The following is a 20855-nucleotide window of genomic DNA, read 5'->3' as shown; positions in this document are numbered from 1 at the left end:
GGGCGCCATATCTTTCCACTAATAAAGTGACTGATGGGGGAACCAGATGATTAACAGTTAGCAATTTTACTCTAAATTTTGACTGGGGTCTGCTCTGCACGAAACCTGGGTATTTGGATTCGCAACCCCTTGCGGACGGGAACCTGCACCCCTCGCGCCTACGGGCCACCAAGAACCTGGCCAAAAATTGGGGGGGGGCATCTACCTGGGAGATTCTTCTTTTTAGGTGCTCTCCCCCCCCCCCCCACTCGGGGGCATGCATAATGCACCCGCCGCCATATCTCCCACCAACAGGGATTCTAAAGGTGCCTTCGAGCACGGAAAATCGGGGTTTTGGACCCCGGTGACTGCGGTACACTGGATTCTAACAGGGATCTGATCTGATTCCTCCCCCTGGGCTTCATCTAAACCCCTACCACCCAGCCGACCCTCAAATTGAGGGTCTGGACGAGAAAAGGGCCCTGATTTTCCCCCCCAGGAAAATGTGCCTCGAGATCTTTCTGCCTGACAGAATTTTCATCGCCGACACTCGGAGACCAGGCGAGGTGGCCGCCTTAGAGAGAAGGTCCCCGGCGTCTGTCATCGGCATGTCCAGGAGGACAGAGCCCAACCTCGAAGGGGTGTTGTCTTCGATTTGCACATCCTTCCAGGCAAGGATGGCCAACCACTCACCAGGTGGGGAGATTCTCGTGTGGGCGCCCGGGTTCTCCCGAGGAGCTGCAGCCGAGGCCAGCGGGCCAAGGCGCGCTCCATCTCCGCTCTCCGCCGTCTGCGCTAGGGGCTGGCTGGGTGGGGTTTATATGAAGGCGCAGAAGGGGTGGTCTCTGACGTCAGCGCATTCTGCTGCAATGCGCTCATTTCTCCAAAAGTGATTGGCCGGAAAAATGAGCCCCCCAGATTCTATGACAAATTGCTCTAGCCGCACCCAGATTGCAGCAAAGAAGGGAGGAAAAAAAATCTGCCGCAGTGCCCCTCGCCGCCATGACCAACACCCTGTGTTCGCTGGTGCTTTTGCCCTCCCCGAGCCCCGCTCGCCGAGCATGGCGATCTGGCTGCACAATTCGCTGGGAGAACGGGACAAGGGATGGTTTTCCTCAGGCGGGCCGAGGGTAAAGCTGGGGCGCCGGGGGCGGCACATCACACACCTGACTATTTCGGAACCTCTACCAGAGGATGCGGCTTAGGGAAAGGAAAATGATGCTTTCTGCTTATTGTCCCGGAAAATAAAACGCCCCGAGCAGGAGAACCAGTACCCACATGTAAGTGGCGGCTGTCACCCCCTTTTAGCCCACCCGTCCATTTCTGATTGGTTATCTTTGACATGGAAGACTCGGCACAGCCTTGCATCTCCGAGTCAGGGGAAAAAAAAAAAAAAGAAAGAAAGAAAACGGGTTTTGAGTCCCGGGCTTTGCCGCTTACAACCTGTGCACGAGAACCTGGCAATGTCCCTTCCTCTGCCAGAGGGTCCGTTTCCTACATGTTAACAAGGGGGTACCCCCCAAACCGGGGTCGTAATAATAATTCAGACGTGAGCCGTGTCCCTCTAGGGAAAGTACTTTTTCGAGGAAGATCGCGTCCCACGTGGAGACGCATGGGGTACCCCCCAAAATCGAGGTGATTTCCCCCGCACGGACACTCTGAAAAGCCAGACCCCCTCCCTGTGCTGCCCCGGGGAAACAGGCAGCGACACATGTTGCGGCCGAGCATAGCTGCACGGCCTCGTGCTCCGGGACTTGGCACATGAGATTTAATCCGTAACAGGTGGTGCCTTCAGCAACTCTGCCGGGCACCGAGTGGCAAAGTGGGCAGGGCCGTCAATCAAATGTCCTCTCGAAAAGGTCAAAATGCTGTTGAAAGGGACTGGGGATCTATCTTAGGGTGACAGGTGGGTGGCAGCCGGGAGGGCAAGGATGAAGCGCCTAGTGACAGAAGAGGGGTGAGAATGAGCGATGGGTCCCGAAGGGGAAGGGCAGAGGGGCCCTGCGGGGACTATCAAGTTAGAACAGCTCCGTCCCGCTCTACTTGGCGGGGGGCGGGGGGGTCTCAGAGCAGCTTCAGAGCGACCCCCTCCGCCCCGCACCGTGCCCAGCGATCCTGCGCGGGGGCTTTCACACACACGGGAGACTCCGGGGCTGAAAAGAAGGGACGGAGCTATCCGTAAGGGAGGTGGAAGTGGACCACCAGGTCACGAAAGACCCTGAGCCTTGGGCGGGGGGCTCGTTTGTAGGTGAGCGGTTGTGCCCTGGGGAGACGAAGACAGAGCGGGCTTTAGGGACATCGCGGGGGTGCCAACCCTAAAGTGTCAGATAATGTTGGGGTGGGGGCGAGAACACCCAATTTACAGCCTGCGGAGCACGCCAGGAGTCCCAGAGACTAGCGTCTCCCATCAAAACTCGCGAGACAGAAAGGCCTGCACCAGCCGCAGACGTCAAGAAAGCTTCAAAAAATCATGGCTCCGAGCATCCTTGTCAACAGGAGAACGTTTATTAGCCTCAGTATTAATAGCTAGGAAACAGCCGGAGCGGCCCGGGACCAATCAGCGTCCAGGAGCCCCTGTCGTCAGGCCTGCGCAGCCAATCAGACGCCGGCAGGCCCGGTTGCTAGCCTCTCGGGGGCAGAGGCGAGGGGTGCGCATTGTCACGGGGGCTCCCGCTTGCCCTCCACGCGTGGGAGGCCTGCGTGGGAGCGCAGGCGGCCACCAGAGAGCGTCAGTAGCCACGCATTCAGGGCCCCTGGAGGCCGCCCTAGAGACAGTGCCTCCTGGCATCAGCCTTGCAGCCCCAAAAGGACAGGAGCTGATGCTCTGGGAGGAGCCCCAGGCCGGGGTTGGGTGCCCCCGGGAGGCCCAGGAAGGAGAAACTCCAGACATCCATGCGCATCTCTTCTCAGGGCCTGGCGCCCAGGAGGAAAGTTGGGCCTCCTAGCTCAATCAGCCTCTCTGGTTTTTTTCTTTTTTTCTTTTCTTTCTTTCTTTCTTTCTTTTTTTTTTTTTTTTTTTTCTGGGCTCCCTGGTTCCAAAGCCCCAAAGCCCCGCGCTCAAGAGTTTAGCAGTAAAGCCCACTCCTCTTTTTCAGGGTCTTACTGACAGTCCAAGGTAAAGGACCCTGGAAATTATGTGTTTCCGACAAAAGCGCGCGCGCGGGGCGGGGGGGGGGGGTTGAATCCCGGCTTTGCTCCCTCCTAACTGGGAGGCTGAGGTCCAGGCCTCTCCCTGGGCCCCTATTTCCTCATCTGGAAAAAGGAAAGAGTTGGACAAGATGGTCCCCAAGGAGCCTTCCAGTCCTGCTTTGCTTGATTTGAATGTATACATCAGGCGAGTCAAATGTCTTCCAGAACATTCTGCATGACAGTAATTAGTATCAGGTGTATCCGGCAGTGCATGTGGCTACTTCATCATTCTGCTTTTCTTTCCATTGTATTTTATTTTAAACAGAACACCATGGCAACATGTTTATCCTCCTGGCTTCCTAAAAGAAAGAAAGAAAGAAAGAAAAAGATAGGGAAAAAAAAAAAAAAAGGCAGAGAGAGAAAGAAAACACTGCTGTAAGCTCATCTCTACTGAGTATGGTTTTAACCACAATAAAAAAAGATATCCATATGTTTAAATGTTTTTGTTGGCTTTTCTGGAGCTCAGAACCTAACTTTTTAAATATTTATTGGTCCAAAGCAATGGAAGGAATAACTTGAAAGAGCCAAATCTATGGTAATATTTGGATCCAAACTGTTTCTCAATCTGAGCGATGTCGTGAATGCTTTCCTTGCTCAAAAAAGGACATTTGAGGGCTCAGATTGATATCAATAGGGCCGAACAGACAAGGAAATCCAGGCTTGAGAAATGACTCGTTTTCTTTCTGTACATGCTGAAACCCAGCTCTCATGGAAGGGCCCTGGCTGAGAGCCAGTGTCCCAGACACATGGTTTAGCCCTGTTGCCTTTTTTTTTTTTTTTTCACATAGATCTAATTCAAAGCACACATTTTTCTTCTTTTTTTAATTCATACTTGGGAGCCCTCAAAAGCTGTGTGAGCAGCCTCCTACCCACATGTACATACTTGTGGGCATGTGTACAAATGTCCTAAGATTTGGCCAGGAAATGGAGACAAGGTCCTCCTGTATCAATCTCCCAGCCGTGGGTAAACGCACTCTTGTCTCAAAAACCACACTGCGAGCTTTTACAAAATAGCGTCCCCTGAGTGGCTACCCTTCTAAGCAGATTTTCCCAGTCTTCTGGGTACCCCTAAAATGGTAGTATTCCCCAGAAATCTCTTGAGGCCCCTTCCACACTTCCCACAAGTGGCTACAGTGAGGCTGGGCGTTCCTAATCACTAGTATACAAAGCCAGCCTCTGGCAATTTCAATGCGCCAAAATCACACGTCGCTGAACTCCGTACCATTCCCCCCCATAGACCTGAGCCAAAGTCAGAGAAGCAGCCCAGAATTCAGAGGGCCTTCCCATGAAGTTATTTTGGCATACAGACACCTGGGCATTGTCAGGAACAACCTCTCTGCCTCCTAGAAGGTGAGAAATTGGACCTCAAGCAGTCAGGATTTGGGCGAAATGATCAAATAATGGTCCCATCTTACGGGGTCTTGCAATTGACAGTGGCTCTTCTAGACTGCACACCAACCCCTTGCTCTGATGCTAACAATCCCTCAGGAAGGTTAAAGTAGGTTCTACACCCAATGTGGGACTTGAACCCACAGCCCTGAGATCGAGAATCACGTGCTCTACTGACTGAGCCAGCCAGGCGCTCCTCTCAGGAACTTGAGTTTGCCCTCAAAATGAAGTCTGACGTCTTTCTCATTTAAGGGCTTGGACTAGGGGCTCACTTTTTATTTATTTATTATCCAAACACAATTCATACCCACACTCCCTGTGATTTGGTTGCTTGGGGGTCTCTGCCGGATGTCGCGATTCTGGGGTTGGGAAATGGGGAGCCGTACACCAGGGGTGCCCGTGTACTTCTGGGCCTCTCCCACCCAGGGCGCCAATATCAGGAACGCCCCGCTTCCCGGAAACCTGAGTTTCTGGGTGCAGCCTCAACCTTTGCATAGAAGAGTTTGTCAAATTGTAGATATTAAAAGACAAATAAAAGTCAGCGCCTTTTGCAAAAGGCCAAGGATAAAGCTTACTTCCCGGTAGGCTGCTGGGCTTCAAGGCAGTGCGTGTATGTGTTTGGCTCTGGGGGTTTGTGGTATGCGGGAGAGACGGTAGACACTGTTCCTTACCAATAATTTCCATGATTAGAGCCAATGAAAAAGAACCGGAAGGTAATAGCCCAAAATTACCCTCAAAAGCCCCCTCAAGAAAACCATCAGTTGTTCTGGGTGAATAGACTTTGGGAGATTTTTCTTCTGCTTTTATGCATGTCTCTATGGCCTGTATTGCTTTTCTAATTGCATTTTTGTGTTGTTTTTTTTTTTTTTAAATGCAGCCATGCAAAATGACTGGCCATTTGAGCATCCCCCTTCGGGACCTCAACTATGAAATTTCTTTCTGAACTAAACACAAACCAAGAGCCTCAGGGCTCCCCTCCTGAGTAGTTCAGGCACAGTCCCTGGACGGAGCTGTCAAGAATAGGGGGTGTGAGGGGGGTGCTGCCCGCAAGGGCTGGGGCAGCCCCACGGCCACACCCAACTTCTGGAAGGGCTTTCTCGAACCTGCACCAGAGGAGAGCGAATTCTGAGCTGGTCGCCACAAAACCAAGTGAACCTCACTGGTTTCATTCCTACAGGAGGGGCCTAAAGAGATCCATTTAGCGGGGGATGAGGCAGGCCGAGAGCAGAACCCCGCCATTGCTTGGATATTAGCAGTCACATCCCGACTCAAGGAAAAGGTGGCCACGTCGACCCGACCCGCCCCCACCCAGCTCCCCTGGCTTTGGGCGTGGGCCAGCCCCCGGATTCAAGCAAGGGGTTTTCTTGGCCCAACGCCATGGAAATATTTCCTTCGGTGGAGCAAAGAACTGCTTCATTCAGCTGCCCGCGGCTAGGGAGGGGGCTGGCTTTACCGTATTGGCAGAACCACCGAGGCCTGGGGGAGGGGCCCCCGAGAAGAAAATGTATTCCAGGTAGAACAGGACTGGAAAGTTTGCTTTCTTTCTTTCTTTTTTTTTTAAACTAAAAGATCGCTGACAGTTGAAAAACTGCCACCCCACCCAAGAGGCTCCAAGAGAAGACATTTGTACTCGATTTCAGTGATGACTATAGCAAGACCTGTCTTAACGGCAAAGGGAAGGGGGCCAATTCTGGGCAGGCTTTCAATTTAAACATTCAAGGTCTCGATCCTTCCAGAGAGCACAGTCGGCCTCTCTGGGCCAGGCCTGGTGATATCTGTGTCTCAGCCTCACCCAGAAGCCACCGCCTCCTTGGTGGAAAGTCAAGGGCGTCCAGGAGACATGGCAATTGGGGGCCGTCTGCACAAGAGGCAGGGGTCCCAGGGGGTACACAGTCCTCCCTTGTGGCCTTCTTTCGCAGCCTCTGGTGGCCCAGTCTTGCCTGGTGGTTGAGGGTTTGGGGCCTGAGAGCAGACCTCGGGTGCAAGTCTGTTTGCTTCCCATGTGGCTTTGGCTTAATCATTCAGGCTCCTGGGCCTCATTCTCATGGTCTGTAGAATGGGGATAAAATGCCTCCTTTTGGTACTTAGATTAAATGGGGAGAAAAAAGTGAGTGCCGTATTCACCGTGTGTCCCCAGCTACAGGACACAAAGAGTGCCCAAAGAGATCTTGTTTTTTGTCGTTTGCCTTTATTTTATAGGAAGCATCAATTTATTTTGTAATTTTTAAAAAGTAAAGACAGACAGTCTCTCCCTTGCTATCCTGCCTGCCTCTCCTTTGTGTGTGTTCAATAAACTTCCACCTCCTTTAAAAATAATAATAATAAAATTTAATTTCATTTTTTTAAAAAGTGAATTCAGTAAAATTACTAGGTCAGTGAGTGAAAGATCTGTGCTCTGTGCGGCCTGCGGGCCTGCCACGGACATGAAGGTGCCCCTTTCACGTGTGTAGAACAGCCTTGAACACTGTTCTCTCCAAAATGCCCGGGAGCACGGCTGCTGAACCCCCCAGTTTGGAGACAAGGCTTCTCCGATCCTCACGATCCGCCAGAAAGAAAAGAGAAACCAGCCTCCCCATTTGCAGCCTCTTTGCTGGGCCCCGCGGGCTGTCCGTGGCCCCGGCCGGCCACCCTCCATCTCCAGCACCACCAAGGAACCGCGCTGTCTTCTTCGGTGCGACCTCCCCTCTCCACATCTGGAATCTGAGATGCAGTCTGCCAGCTCAGGAGGAAAAGAGATCTTTCCAATAAAAAATATCCCCAGGACACGTGGCCCTTCTCCCCCTCCTCCGCGCTGTCCTCTTAGACCTGGGAGGACACGCCACGGGGATATTTGGAAGGCAGCTATGCTCACCACTATACCACCAACGCTCCACGTGGATATTTGGCAAGGAAGGGTGAGACCGGGTGGGCAAGAACGCAGACTCTGACCTCAAACCCGGGTTCAAACTGTTACTGCTGCTCACTGGCTGCTCGGCTCTGAGGGCGCTCCGGAGTCTCTGTGTCTCAGTTTCTTCATCTGTCAAATGGGGATAATAATGGCATCTGCCTTTCAGCCAGCATCTTGTTAAGAAGGTTGAATGAGGCCCGACATGGGAAGCCCTGGGTGCATGGAGGGCTTGGGGAGATGCTCAGTCCCCGGGGTGCCATCTTTCCACCCCCTGCACACAGCCGCACCGGCACGGCCCCCGGGGGAGCGGATCTAGCAAGACGGCCCTCTACGAGGAGCATGGGGTCTTGGCCACGGCCTCGCCCCTAGTTGAGGCTGAACAGCTCCGGGCCTGGCAGAGGACAGTCATGAGCCCCTCGGTCCTGGCAACCCCAGCAGAGGGGCAGGGGCAATAATTCCGTGGACGAGGAGACGCCGTCCATGCCGGTCGCCGCAGCATATTCTCTTTCTAGAGCCGGAATGCACACACATCTTGAAACCGCAGCCCACCGAAAAGCTTTGACCCCCCCCCACTCTTGGGGTAACTGCATCGCCAAGGGGGCCGGGGGGGACAGCCAGGCCCTGAAGGTCACTTCAGAACTCTGCAGGTCACGGCGGGCGTCGGAGTCTCGGCCCCATCCACCAACTTGCTCTGGCTTACGCTCTGCAAACGCTTTGCCCTCCGAGACAGGGCTCAAATGTTCAACATACCCTTTAGGTGTTTGCAGAAAGGATGAGCTTAAAGGCGCTTGCCTTTAGGTAAACGGAACTGCCCTTGCACTTTTGATGATAAAGAAAAGCAAACAAAGGCCGCCTTTCAAAGGCCTGCGTGCTCCCACCAGCTCCCAACCTAAAGACACCTCTCCCTTTGTGAACCGGTGGGGGTGGAGGGCTTCGGGAAGTCTCCGGACCCCTTGGCCCGCTGGAGGAGGGTCCTGCCCGCCTCACCCCATGGAGCCTCAGCAAAAATATGAAAGACTCAGGCCACAGTTTTGCTCTGAACACAAAAAGCCTTCCACATTCTCTGGAGGGACCCTGGGGGGTCAAAGTCCCCAGCTGGGGCCGGCGGAGGCCCTGGGGAGCCAGTCACCTAGTAGGTGACAGCGCGGGCGCAGGGCCAGGCCGGCACTCTCAAAGCGGGCTGCCCCCCCCCACGCCCCCAAAGAGGCCGGCTGAAGTTTTGACCTCTTTCGCTGAGTTTTTATCCACTTTGAAGGGCAATTCCAGATATCTGCACATGCCTTCATTCCGTTCAGGGAAACTCTAGGTTCCTGGGCCTGGCACTGTCTTAGCTGCGGGGGATAAAATGACAAGCGATGGGACAAACCCCCCCGGCCAGAGCAGCTGAAGCTCGGGGCGCTGGGCTGCGCTCCTACTATGTGCCAGGCCCGCCTCCTGCTGCCCCTGCCTCTGTGTCTCAGGGAGACAGTGTGCTCAGCTCAGGCCCAAGAAGGAGCCACTCTGCCCTCCCTGGGAAGAGGATTCGGCAAATAGAGAACCGTCACTTAACTCGAGGACAGAGCCCGGCGGGGGCTGGGATGACGGTGAAAAGCTGGTACGTCTCGCCCCGGGGCTGAGGCTCAGGAATTCTGGGCCCTCGTCTTTCCCAACAGTCTGGCCTTATGTACATTTCCCAGAAATTCTTACTGTTTACTCTGAGGGGCCTCTCCACAGCAGAAGCCGTTCAAACCCTGCTTTCAGCCGTAAGTCACTTTTCTGGCTGGCTCCGGGCACAGACATCGCGGAGCGTTGAACGTATGGCCACGTGGCCACCCAGAGATCCAAGCAAAACTGTCTGGCTGCCCAGCCCGAGCTGTCCCTGAAAGGCTTCAGTGTACGGCCAGGCCCCCGCTCAGGGGCCCTCACACACGCCCTGAACAGCCCATGCAGACCCGGGCCCGCACTCAGGGCTGGTTTCTGCCGCCCAACAAGGGCCCTCATTTGGAGAAACCTGAGTGGAGCTGGGCCGGTGGGGGTCAGGAAGCGGGGCTTTCTGGGGTGCAGGGGTGCGGGAGGGACTGTGTATAAGCTGTCCTCTCCCACCAGGCTGGAAAGGAAACAGCCAAGGGTGGGGGTAAGAGGTGGAGAAGGGCAGACAAGGGGAGGGGGCAGAGGGCTCAAGGCCACCAGCCGCTCACTCAGTGGCAAGCCCACCCCCAAACCCCCTCTCTCTGGGCGAGGTTTCTGTGGAGGAAGACTGTATCCACATGGAACCTGAAGGCTGCTCTCTTGCCAGTCCCAGGATTTTGTCTGGAGGACAGAATAATAGTCACACACTCTGGGGCGCCTGGGTGGCTCAGTGGGTTAAGCCTCTGTCTTGGGCTCAGGTCGTGATCCTGGGGTCCTGGGATCGAGTCCCATGTTGGGCTTTCTGTTTGGCGGTGAGCCTACTTCCCCTTTTCTCTCTGCCTGCCTCTCTGCCTACTTGTGATCTCTCTCTCTGTCTTTAAAAAAAAGGAGTCACACGCCCTAAAAAGGAGGCTGTCTAAGCACCAAGGAAAAGAGGTGACAGGTGACAGAGCTTGGTCACTCCAGGCCTCCCTGGGACCCTTGCGCATTCTGTGAATTAAGAGCAGGATTTGAGGGTCTCCAGGAAGGTGGACCCAAAGAGTGGGGACTGCTGTGCCCCTCCTGCCCAAGCAACATGCGGATCTGTGGTGGAGCAGAGGACGGGAGGCAGCTCCCATGAGGGCGGGTCAGGGACACCCCAGCCCCCAGCCTCACTGCGGGGTCCGGGGGAAGGGGGGCTGGGCGCTTGGCAGAAGTCATCATCACGTTTCCGGACGTTAAAGGCGACACTGTGCCTGCCTTTCCAACGTTAGTGGAAGGCAACGTGAGGCAAAAGCAAGATGCGAAGGACTTTAACATCTGCTAGGGGGGCCCCTGAATCGAATCAAGATGGCCTCATCCGCAAAGGCTGCACTCCTGGCAGGCTGGGGCAGGATCTCTGAGCCCGGGATCCAGGATTGAGCCTCCTGGCAGCTCTAGGAATCTGTGCTGAGCAGAGCACAGAGGCAGAGCTGTGTGCCCCTAGACTGGGGCCCCTGAACCCATGTTCCCTCTAAATAAAGTTAAAAAAAAAAAAAAAAAAAAGCCCGTCTCGTCCCTCCCAACTCTGTGCCAAGATTCACTCGCACAGTGAGACTCTGCGCGGAGCCTGGCTTTGCTGTATTTCCTTGCTTGGCCAAGTTCAGCTTGTGACTCTCTGGCATCCCTCACCCCAACCTGCAGCCAGGGGTGGTGGCCCGGGAGGCTCCGGGTCTGTAGAAAGCACAAAAGGGTAACGTTTGATTAGGACCTGTCAAAATGTGCCTGCAGGATTTTGTTTTGTTTGTTTAAAATTTCCACTCTTGGGGCGCCTGGGTGGCTCAGTGGGTTAAAGCCTCTGCCTTCGGCTCAGGTCATGATCTCAGGGTCCTGGGATCGAGCCCCGCATCGGGCTCTCTGCTCAGCGGGGAGCCTGCTTCCTCCTCTCTCTCTGCCTGCCTCTCTGCCTGCTTGTGATCTCTGTCTGTCAAATAAATAAAATATTAAAAAAAAAAAAATTTCCACTCTTGCATTCAACTTTTGAGAGACTTAGCATGAGAATGCCATGACTGGGGTGCCGGGTTGGCTCAAGTTGGTGAAGCGTCTGCCTTTGGTTAGGATCGTGATCCCAGGCTCCTAGGATCGAGCCCTGCTTCGGGCTCCCTGCTCAGCGGGGGAGTCTGCTTCTCCCTCCCTCTGCTCCTCACCCACGCTCATGCTCTCTCTCAAATAAATAAATAAAATCTTTTTTTTTTTAATGCCACGGTCACCCCGCCCCCAACAGCTCCCCTCACCAGTTCTAAACGGTGTCCGCGGTGGAAACGGGCACGACGTCTCTGTTGGGCATTCTGGCCGCGCAGACCAGACGCTTGGTGGCACGTGAGCCCCAGCCGGGCCTCTTCCTTTACATGCGGTCCCCGCACAAAGGACTGGGCAAGTGTGTGAAGGTGTGTGAAGGTGCAGAGAGCGGCGGTGTCTGGCGGGCAAACCGACCACTTCACTCCCCAGCTTTTCCTCTGTGCCTCGTAATAGCTCATTTCATTTTCACCGGAGAGCCAACGGCTCTCGGGCGCCTGATTGCAGAAAAGGAAACTGAGGCACAGAACTACAGCCAGTGAGTAGCAGATGGGGGGGGTATGCCAGGAAGCACTTCCTCCCCCTGTGGTGTTGCATTCACGTTTCTCCCGACCCCTATGCCCACTCCCCCAGCGCGTGGAACATGCAAAAGGTGAGGACGGTGAATTGAGCTCTTCGGCCACGCGGGGGACGGGATGGAGAACCTCTAGGCTGGAGGCTTATATGGGCGCAGCTTTGCAGTCTGGGAGTTACTGATCTCTTCCCCTGCAGATGAGAGAAGGCCCGTACGCCCCCCCACACTTGACCTGGGAGGGGGACACTGCGGGGCCAGAAACGTCTCCCCCAAAAGGATTCGGAAATCCTTTTGACCTGACCTTCCGCGGAAGAGCTGGGTTTTCCTGCCCGGAGACTAATGCCTGCAGCCGCTCCCACCCAGCTCTGCGGCAACTACTAGGAGGGGCGGGATGTTCCTGCGTCCTTGACCGGGGCCGCTGGGAGGTGCAGGCTCGCCACAGGCCGGAGCACACAAAACACCAGCCCCGCTATTCCAGTGCTCCCCAGCACCGTGGCTCTGAGCAAGCCCTGCACTTGGACCCAAAGGCCCCATGGCGAAGGCAGCAGGGGCCCAGGCCCCGGGGCGGGGTGGGGGGTGATGTGAGTCCGGCAAGCCATGGCACAACTACGCGAGGCAGGTGGTTTTGCAAACCACGGCGCGGCAGCCAAGTGAGTGACCTGGCTCCTCACAGGCCCACCGATGGTTCCCGCTTGCTGGTTTGGAACTTACAGCATTCACACTATCCTATTTTCAAGGCCACCACGCAGCCCCGTTGCACATTTGCATGTCCCAACGTTCCCCATCCATATGCTAGGGGGAGGAGCGTGGCCAGCAAGAAGTGCCAAGAGGCTTCAGCGTCCGCTCTCGGGATGAAGCCCCAAGTGCCTAGCCTTCTCCGAGACTCCCAGACCCTCCTAGAGTCCATTTCTCTGTCCTCGGGGCTGAGCAGCAGTGGGGGGATGGGCAGCCTTCAACCTCACCCCTCCCCCATGCAGACAGAGTTATTTGCAAACTAGCAGGACCAGCATCGGGGCCTGAAAACTGCAGGGCTGGAGTTCCTTCCTTTCTTAAAGGGACAGCACAACCCCAACTGGGAGTAGCCCGGGGACCAAAGACCACTTCCCCTGCGGGAATACCTTCCCGTCCACTTCCTGGGCTCAGAGGCACCAGCCATGACCCTGGTTGGGAGAAGGAGCCTTTGGAGCCTACTAGAGCTTGGGAAGGGCCTGGCACCTGACCCAACACCTGGAAGGGGCTGTGAGGGTTCTTTGGGGGTTCCTGGGGAAGGAGCTCAGACTTCCCCCTCACAATTTATCAGGACTTCGAGGACCACAAGACGGTGTTGTATTCTCGCTTTTCTCCCCAAAGCGCACCCATCAAAGCTTCCGATCTTGCGTTTTACAGATCCCTCAGCCGAGATTCCCAGAAGCCCAGGGACTTGCCCATATTCCCCAACTCTGGTCTGGCAGGCCCCAAGATAAGGACCAGTTTGTGAAAGCCGGATCTTTCTCCTCACTGCCTCAGCCAACTCCTAGCTTGAGGAGGTGTTGGAGGACAAGGAGCCCAGTGCCTGGGGCCCGGGAATTGCATAGGATGCTGGGGGCCACTGGGCTGGATCCCACAGAATACTGTCTCCTGGTTTCACTAGCAACAGGTCAATGTCAATGGTGAAAGGTCAAAAGGAAAAGGGACTGGGGCACTTCCTACACCTTACAGCAGGTGAGTCTGAGAAAGCAGAGAGCCCCAGGGCGTGGGGAAGGTCAGGGACAGAGATTCTTCAAGGGGTGACCCAGTTCTCACGAAAACCCCGTCCGATGAGATGGGCACATCGGGGGCACAGATACTCTTCCCGGTGAGCACCGGTCTTCTCCCTTGCCAGCCTCTTCTGTCTCCTGATGGCTATTGCCTTCCCTTCTGGAAAAGCAGAACCCAGGCTCTGCTTTAAGAATTGCTCCTCCTGTAGGAACACAAGGCTTGAGTCCCTGCACATTTGGGTCTAGGAAATGGTGAAAGTCCATCTCCGGAGATGGAGGGGGACCAAACAGAAGCTTGTGTGTGCACACACGTGTACGTGTGTGGACACACACATGTATACGCATGCTCGTGTGTGTTCGGGTGAGCGTGAACTGGTTACAGCCCACGACACGGTTCCGGCCGCGCCTGTGAGCGCGATTCCCAGTTTGGCACCATATTTAAGCTGGGGCAGGGTCCCTAGGACTCCACCACCTCTGCTCAGACTGCCCAAGGGGCTGAAACCTGCGGGGGGAGAAAGAAGAAAGATTGCGCCCCTATCCGGCTCCACCATCCCCCACTGAGGGCTAATAATTCACCGGTAACCAAGAGCCTGGGGGGAGGGTCAGCTAAGAGTCAAGTATCAATTCCTCTTGAGATGCAGAGTTTCAGATGGGGGAGGTGACAAACAAGGGCCTGGAGCTATCTTGCTGCACCCTTTCGGCCACTACCACAAACCTTGCACAAAGTTGCCCGAGGGCCGTAGATAACCCGCGGAACCGAGAATCGTGGAGATCCGTGAAATCGCAAACCGTGGCGAATCGTGGTGAATCACAGTTGAACTGTGCTGCAGAGAAATGCTTCGAGGCAAGGAAGGGCCAGGAAGTGGGGGGTCGAGGCAGACTTCTGTGGCCTGTTTTGGCGCTGCAGGATTATGGTGTGGCGGCAGACTGCGGGCAGCTGGGAAACCACCGGCAACTGGGGAACCGCGGGCAACTGGCGGACTGCGGGCGACTGGCGGACTGCGGGCGACTGGAGGACCCCATCCTGGCAAGTGCAGTCTCCTCTTACAAGCCCACAAAGTCTTGGCAATTTCTGATTTGAGTCTGGGACATGACTGTCCCGTGGGCTCCCATGCTGCCCAGAAACCCACCTTCAGCGCGGGAGGGCTGTGCTCTGTTTGCTCAAAAGGCAGGGTTTGCTACAGGTGCCAAACAGACTCCGATCCCTAAACTCAGTAACTCAGATCCCCAGCCTCCAAGGTAAGGGTGACACACATCTCATTCTTGGGGCGAATCCAGCCAGCCCCCAATGGCTCTGGCTCCTGCTGGGGGAGAGTCATTTGCAAAACTATGGGGCGGCAGTGGGGGGTGGGGTGGGCAGCTCCACTCCTGGAGTTTGGGCGGTGAGTTGCTCTGTTCAATTCTAGACTGTCTTTTTCTTCTGGAAGGAATGGGGTGACCCAGGCAGGTGGTAAGGAATGACCCCAAGGAGAAAAATTTACGGAGTCCGTCTTGATGTGGACCCGGCAGTCGAGAACCGCAGAGCAGACACGAGACGTTCAGAAGCTGCGCAGGCAAAGCCATTCTGGTTACGCTAACCTCCGCAGACGTGGGGAGAATGAGTGTGGCCACCCGCGCCCCACCTCTGGGTCAAGGATTTTGTGGCTCCCAGTGGGGTTGATGCTGCCACACTCACAGTTCATAGTGTTTTCAGTAACTGTCCCCTGTCACTCATTTCATTTACTCATTACCACAATGTTGGGAAATCGGTCCTCTGCCGTCCGGTTTTGGAGAGTCCCGAACTGGCCTCTCAGGAACCGGGCTAGTGCCAGGACCACGCAAACCATAAGGGAAGAGAATCGGGGTTTCAGATAGGCTCTCAGCAGGAGAACACGATCTGAACAGTTTTCATAAGTTAGGATGAAGGTCAGGAGCAATCGCCACTGCAGAATTTCACGGGTCCTCGAGAAGGTGCACAGAATTGTCCACGGGCTGCTGAGATGGGCATGATGACGTGCAGATACCTCACCGGGAGATGCTGCACACCTGAGAAATGGCAGAGACCCATAAAGTCACAAGCCAGAGTGAATGGTGGTGAATCCCGGTGAACTGTGCTACAGAGAACCACCTCCAAGCAAGGAAGGGAGGGGAGGGGGCGTCAGAGCAGATCTGGTGTGGCAGTTAATGGTGCCGCGGGATGACGGCACAGAGGACCACGGGCAACTGACGGGCCACGGGCAATAGCAGACTGCAGACAACTGGGGGACCAGGGACTACTGGTGGACCACAGGCTACTGCGGTCTGCAGGCAATGGGGGACTGCGGGCAACTGAGACCATGGGCAACAAGGGGACCACAGGCTACTGGGGACCGCGGGCAACTGGTAGATCACGGGCTATTGGCTTACCATGCGGGCAGCTGGGGGACCGCAGGCAGTGAGGGACCGTGGGCAACTAGGGAACTGCAGGCTACTGGCGGACCATGCGGGCAACTGGGGGACCGCGGGCATCTGGGGACCATGGGCAACTAGGGAACCATGGGCTACTGGCAGACCATGTGGGCAACTAGGGAACCGCGGGCTATTCGCGGACCATGCGGGCAACTGGGGAACCACGGGCATCTGGGGACTGCAGGCATTGCGGGAACACGGGATACTGGCGGACCATGCAGGCAACTGGGGAACCGCGGGCATCTGGAGACCACAGGCATTACAGGAATGCGGGCTACTGGTGGACTGTGCGGGCACCTGGGGGACCGCGGGCATCTGGGGACCGTGGGCAAGTAGGGAACTGCAGGCTACTGGTGGACCATGCGGGCAACTGGGGGACTGCGGGCATCTGGGGATCGCGGGCAACTAGGGAACCACGGGCTACTGGTGGACCATGCGGGCAACTGGGGGACCGCGGGCTACTGGCGGACCATGCGGGCAACTGGGGGACCGCGGGCTACTGGCGGACCATGCGGGCAACTGGGGAACTGCGGGCTACTGGCGGACCATGCGGGCAACCGGGGAACTGCGGGCATCTGGGGACCACAGGCATTGCGGGAATGCGGGCTACTGGTGGACCGTGCGGGCATCTGGGGACCATGGGCAAGTAGGGAACTGCAGGCTACTGGCGGACCATGCGGGCAACTGGGGGACTGCGGGCATCTGGGGATCGCGGACAACTAGGGAACCACGGGCTACTGGCGGACCATGCGGGCAACTGGGGGACCGCGGGCTACTGGCGGACCATGCGGGCAACTGGGGGGCCGCGGGCAACTAGGGACCGCGGGCTACTGGCGGACCATGTGGGCAACTGGGGAACTGCGGGCATCTGGGGACCACAGGCATTGCGGGAATGCGGGCTACTGGTGGACCGTGCGGGCATCTGGGGACCGTGGGCAAGTAGGGAACTGCAGGCTACTGACGGACCATGCGGGCAACTGGGGGACTGCAGGCATCAGGGGACCGCGGGCAACTAGGGAACCACGGGCTACTGGCAGACCATGCGGGCAACTGGGGGACCGCGGGCTACTGGCGGACCATGCGGGCAACTGGGGGGCCGCGGGCAACTAGGGACTGCGGGCTACTGGCGGACCATGTGGGCAACTGGGGAACCGCAGGCTCCTGGCGGACCATGCGGGCAACTGGGGGACCGCGGGCAAGTAGGGAACCGCAGGCTACTGGCGGACCATGCAGGCAACTGGGGGACCGCGGGCAACTAGGGAACTGCGGGCTACTGACGGACCATGTGGGCAACTGGGGAACCGCGAGCATCTGGGGACCGCAGGCACTGCGGGACTACGGGCAACTAGGGAACTGCGGGCTACTGGCGGACCATGCGGGTAACTGGGGGACCACTGGCAATGGGGGATCATGGGCAATGAGGGGACCACGGGCAACCAGCAGACCATGCAGGCAACTGGGGGACCATAGGCAACTGACGGACCATGGACTACAAGGTGAAGTTCAGGCAGCTCGGGGACCTTGGGTAACTGGGACCACGGGAAACCAACGGGCTACGGGTCACATGCGGACCGCGGGCAACTGGTGCACCATGGGTAAACGGCGGACCGCGGGCAACCGGCTGACCCCGACCGGAGCGGATCGTGCTCCCTTTGCCCGCGGGGGTAGATGATAGTCTGGGGAAGATGCTTCAGGTGCAAAGTCTCCCCCAGAGCCCCCACACACAATTCTTTGGACCCCAGGACTCCGAGAGGAGAGGGCTGTAGGGCCCATTTTCAGGGCAGACTTGCCTCAGGCAGAGAAAGTCATTTGCAAAACAGTAAGGGGAGTGTGGAGCTGCCTCCGGAATTCAGTTGGCTTTTGCAATTCCTTTAATTAAAGGAACAGGGCATTTAGGGAGCTGCCTCGAGGATGAAATTTACCAAAGTCGCCCGGAGAGGCTTTGCGGCTGCCATTATTCTCACTCGCTCTCTCCAGGTGGGAGCAGCTGGAGACCAGTCCCCCGGACCTGGGCAATGGTCACACGCCACTCCAAGTATCAAGATTTGAGCAAACACCAGTGAAACTTGGCAAATCGTGGTGAATTGTGGCACAAACCACAGTCTGGTAGAGGTGGGGGAGGGAGACCAGAGGAACTGCGGTGGACCTCAGCATTTGTGCAGGGTTACGGTGCTGGCTGCTGCTGGACCGTGGGCCGCTGGGGAGCCACAGCCCAGGGGAAGTTGCCTCTCATAGGCCAACAAACTGCAGTCGCTGTTCAGGACCCAGGGCATGAAAGATCTCTTCACTTCTAGCCACCCCGCAGCCTGCCCTGCACTGGGATCAGCGGTCTTGGAGGTCTTGGGGGAATGCTGCAGGTCCCAAACCTTGTCAGGACTTCCGAAGCTCAATTTTACAGTAACCAGGGCTGAAAGAAGGAGAATTGTGCTCTGTTGGACCCAGAGGTGGTTCTATTCTCTTTCTTCCGGAGCGCTTTGCTATTCCAGTACTCTTGCCTCCAGCGGACAGAGCCATTTACAAAGCAGTGGGAGGGCGGCAGGAATATGGTATTTCTTTCGGCGGGTCTTTTCCAACTTGGTGGGCCCTCTCTTCTTAAAGGAGCCGGGTCTCTCCAGATGGCCTTAAAGGGGGCACTTTAAGATTGGAATTTACCGAGTGTGGCCTGGCGGGGGGCACATGTATTCATCCTATGCTCTCCCTGTTGGGGGTCCAGAGTGGGGCCCGCAGATTTTTGGAGTAACATGGGCTAAGTCATTCTGGCTAAAGTGTCCTTTCCTCATGTCCGAGGGGGGTGTAGCATGGTATCCCTCCCTACACCCCACTCTATCAGAGATGTGGGGAGGTTCCTAGAGGGGTGGGTTCCTGCACACCCTTACAATGTATGGTGCTTTCCTGAACTATAGCATTTACTTAACACAACAAATCTAGGAATGGATATGCTAGTCTCCAGCTTTGTAGAACCCCGAACTGGTCCATCTCAGGCACCCGGGGCCCCCTGATCACAGGGGACAGTTTTCAGGGCAAAGACCTGCAACAATTTCTGTGCCCCCCCCCTTCTCTCCCTCCAGCCTTGCGGCAAATACACTTTTGGACGTGGGAATCCCACGCCCCGAAGTGCGGCACACAGGGGTTCAAGGTCCCAGAGCCCCCGGCAGACCTCGAGCATATGGTGAATCCGAGCAGCCTGGGAGTGCAGCACCAGACACGATGGCAGGACGACCCATGCCAGAAGGTGAGCTGGGCAGCTGCCACCGGTGACCAGGGAAGCCAGCACATCGTGGCACCAGGACCCGGCACATCTCGGCACTGCTGGCTTGCCGCTCTCTGCGATGTCCCAGTGACCGAAGTCACCGCATGCAGGCCTGGGGCCTTCCGTGACCCTAATCCCCAGGGTCAGCTAGCAGCCCCACCGCACATATGACCATCAAGACCTGATCTCTCTGCTCCAGGGGTAAGTGCGGTGGGCAAAAAGCAGCCAAGGGGCGAGGGCCAGCCTTGAGGCGGCCCCTGCCAGCACCTAAGGGCCAATACTCCAGTCTTCAGTCCCCTGAGGTCCCCAGGCCTCCCTTCCCCACCCTCCCAGCCCCCATCCTCTGGTGTCTCTAACCAGCGTAGAGGCAAGGAAAACCCACCTTCTGTTTGTGGGAAGCTATGAGCGCAGGAGACCACTTCCCCCTCTTAAAGGAGGAGCCCTGAGCCCCAAGCACCTTCTTCCCCTGGGGGCGTTTTGCTTCCTCCCACCTCCTGGCTGAGCTACGCCCCTCGCCCTGGGCAGGGAGAGGGGCCTGCGGAACCCTTTCCGCTCTCCTTCTGGGGACCCAGGCGTCTGGTCGTTGCCAACTCCTCAATTTCCTGGGATGGCAGGGGTCTTTACTTGGCGTTTATCTCACTGAATTCTCCCGACAGTCCCTTGGATGTGTTTTCTGTTCTCCAACATTGCGATGGCCCAAACAAGAAAAGGGATGACCCTGGGCCTCCCTCACCAGCAGCACGAGGGTTGGGTCCCAGGCTTGTGATGGCCCCAGGCCCCGGGTGCGGGCAAGCAGGCTGACTCGGGGGGGGGGGGGGGGGGGGGGGGCATGGGCCACCTAGCACAGGACCCCGGACACACAGACTGGGGCGGACAGCAGTGAGGAGCCCTCACCCACTGACATCAAGGCCACGGGTTAGGGGCGCAGGGCCCAGTTGGGGAAGGGAGCTGGGGATGGGAGCACGGCAGGGTGAGAGCCATGGGCTCTTCCAGCCAGGGTGGCACCCCCCCCAAGTCATTTATGACTGCAGATGGCACTCAAAGACGGAAGTGTGCCATTAGGATGCGAGGCCTCCCTGGAGAACCCGGAAGGGAATCTGTCGGGTAGAAGATGCCAGGAGCCAGGACGGATGAATGACAAGCTTCGGGACCAAACAGCTCCCCACGGGCCACTGAGGCAAAGGAGCCTGGCAGGCGGCAGAAGGGCTGTCCTTCCTCCTGCATGGTCTGAAAGCTCCCGAGAGCCGTCCTGACGTTCCCTGGAGTATCATCACTTAATTCTCCCAATGGCCCAATCAGGGAACTGTCATAATATTTTAACATTTAAGACAATTACAGGAATAATTCTTGTTTCTTGGTTGGGGGAAAAAAGAAGAAGCCCACACAACACAGAGCCAAAGGACGCACGGGGTGTGACCGTACAGAGTGTGACCCTCCCTCCCCTTCGGAACCACGGCCGCCAGCCTGCTCCCCAGGAGGGGGGCCTGGGCCAGTGGGGTCTCCAGGTGCATAGAAGGTGGTCTTGGAGGGAGGTGCTGCTTCTCCCTAGAGCACCCCAACACCACCGGGGGGTAGGGGCATGCTCGATTTGGGGGGGAAGGGGAGTTCCCCGTGACCAGAGAGGATGCTGGCCAACAGAGAACCCGTCTGTGTTTTGTGGAGGTTGTTCTCCCCCCTCCCTCCCTGCCTACTCCCAAGAGTACTTGATGGGCCCTCCTAGGTCTGGGACCAAAGGAGATGGTCCCACCCAGTGCACTGGCGACGTCCAGGGGACTGCTTTGC

The 20855-nt window shown here is 56.8% G+C and overlaps 1 long non-coding RNA gene across 6 annotated transcripts in view; it reads right to left on the bottom strand.

Moving 5' to 3' along the window:
* The window catches only part of LOC123943751, a 33553-nt gene extending 32775 nt beyond the window's left edge, over positions 1 to 778 (bottom strand). For all 6 annotated transcript variants that reach the window (XR_006818664.1, XR_006818662.1, XR_006818661.1 and 3 more), the window contains exon 1: positions 673 to 778. This is a non-coding gene — a long non-coding RNA (uncharacterized LOC123943751). The remainder of the gene's footprint in view (positions 1 to 672) is intronic.
* Between the last annotated feature and the right edge of the window lie 20077 nt (positions 779 to 20855).

This window comes from Meles meles, chromosome 6 (genome assembly GCF_922984935.1).
Source record: "Meles meles chromosome 6, mMelMel3.1 paternal haplotype, whole genome shotgun sequence".
NCBI lineage: Eukaryota > Metazoa > Chordata > Mammalia > Carnivora > Mustelidae > Meles > Meles meles.
The sequence above is the reverse complement of the archived record's forward strand: the minus strand, read 5'-3'. Positions and strand labels throughout refer to the sequence as shown.